This window comes from Diaphorina citri, unplaced genomic scaffold, assembly GCF_000475195.1.
Source record: "Diaphorina citri unplaced genomic scaffold, Diaci psyllid genome assembly version 1.1 scaffold6396, whole genome shotgun sequence".
Lineage (NCBI taxonomy): Eukaryota > Metazoa > Arthropoda > Insecta > Hemiptera > Psyllidae > Diaphorina > Diaphorina citri.
Window position 1 is genome coordinate 1 of NW_007383772.1, and position 1,721 is coordinate 1,721.

At 40.0% G+C, this 1,721-nt stretch overlaps 1 long non-coding RNA gene across 1 annotated transcript; it reads left to right on the forward strand.

Annotated features, from left to right (window-relative positions):
• The first annotated feature begins 6 nt into the window (after positions 1 to 6).
• LOC113472593 lies at positions 7 to 542 on the forward strand. Its single transcript, XR_003394833.1, has 2 exons — positions 7 to 150; positions 510 to 542. It is a non-coding gene; the product is annotated as an uncharacterized LOC113472593 (long non-coding RNA).
• Positions 543 to 1,721: the final 1,179 nt, after the last annotated feature.

Consider the following 1,721-nt stretch of genomic DNA (forward strand, 5'->3'; position numbering starts at 1 on the left):
CACAGTGGCAGCTGCCGATAGTAAACATTCCAATAAGAAAGGAACACCACGGAATAGTCTGGATAAGTTGTCAAATGAAGCAATTGAGAATATACTGAGAACTCCCTCCCCAATAGATGAGCTTGAGGAAGATGTTAAATCTTCTGTGAGGTGAGAAGAACACACTTAACATTTGATGTAGGACCTGCTTTGGAAGTCTGTTGAAAGTGGATCTTGTCATTTTTAATAGACTTTACTGCAGCATTGAAGCAAGTTTTCATTAATTTATTTTCAAGGACTGGTTGGTAGAATACATCAGAAGTATTCAGAAGTTACCTTTTTACATATTCATTTTATCTGTGCTTCTCTTTCACTCAAATGTTTATTTCTTTCATAAGGGATGTGTGCCAACCTCAGTAGTGTTGGTAATTTTACTTCGAACTTAGAGGTTTTTGATTCACATATGAAAATAAGCTACCTGTATTTTATTGCTGTAGGTAAGTTGGAAGTTTGTTTCCTTCTCCTTACAGGTCAAACTCAAAGTTCACCAAAACCAACCCCCACACCGCCAGTATACCATCCCAACCAGACTCCACACACAACTTGCCTAACAATAACTCAACTAACCAACTACCAAGCCATCCCGGGCCAACTACAGGAGTGGAAGACTGCGTAAGAGATCAACTCTGAGCAGTCTCGCAGAGTCCACATGATGACTCAAGCAACGATTCAACTAAGCTAGAAATTTCGATGAACTTGAACCGTCAAGTGAGAATTTAAACCGATAGTCTAGCTACGTGAGGAAGAAGTTTTAGTTAAACGTAAGAAAGGGAGAGTTACCATCAGGGAGATGGTGTCAAGTCAGGAGGAACAGAGCTGTAATGGGTTGAGTAAGAATTCTGTGCTAGGCTCTGCCTCTGATAAAGACAGCAAGTGTAGTGTAAAATGGAAGAGAAATTAAACATTCTTCAATACTAAAATTACCTATACAAAGGAAGACTTAAATAAAGCTTTTACAAAAAATGTAAAATGTAAATCAGTTTCATTGTTTTATTATATCACAACTTTGGTGCTCACTGCAGCATTGTAGGATTTTTCCGACAATACTCTCAATAATCCTAACTCCAATGTTTTACCTAACCATGCTGGCTACGGTCGTATGCGCATTTATATGTCATAGCTTACTCATTTTTCCTCACGAGGCCTGAGTGGGCCCGCAACGGTCAGTCCACGGAGTCAATCATTTGCTTGATACAAATTTCTTGACCCCGCCGGGAATCGAACCGCGGGTCTCCCGCGTGCAAGGCGCGTGGCAGTAAAAAAAAAGAAGCTTTTACAAAGAAACAATAAAAGCTAAGTGATGGACAGCCAAAATTTGGTTTTTTTAAAAACGACTTAGGGATTTTAAACTTTTTAAGACCATCACATTGACCGAATAACAGTAGATCTCTAGGGGTGGCTAGGCAATGAACTTTGGACCTTGACCATTAGATCCCTAATTCTCACATTTAAAGAAAGGCTATTAGGTGGTCGAGTCTAAACGAGAACCAACCTTCATTTTTTTTTTTTAACGAAAAACAGAAAAGTGAGTGAGTTGGGCTTGGTATCGATGAATTGCCTAAACACTATCCAAATCCGCCGCTTTACAGAACTCCAGCATTAAGACCAGGAGCCCAATCAGAGGTCCTAGTGGGAACCAATCAGAAGACCCCTCACGTACCACCTGCCAGAGTAACCAATAA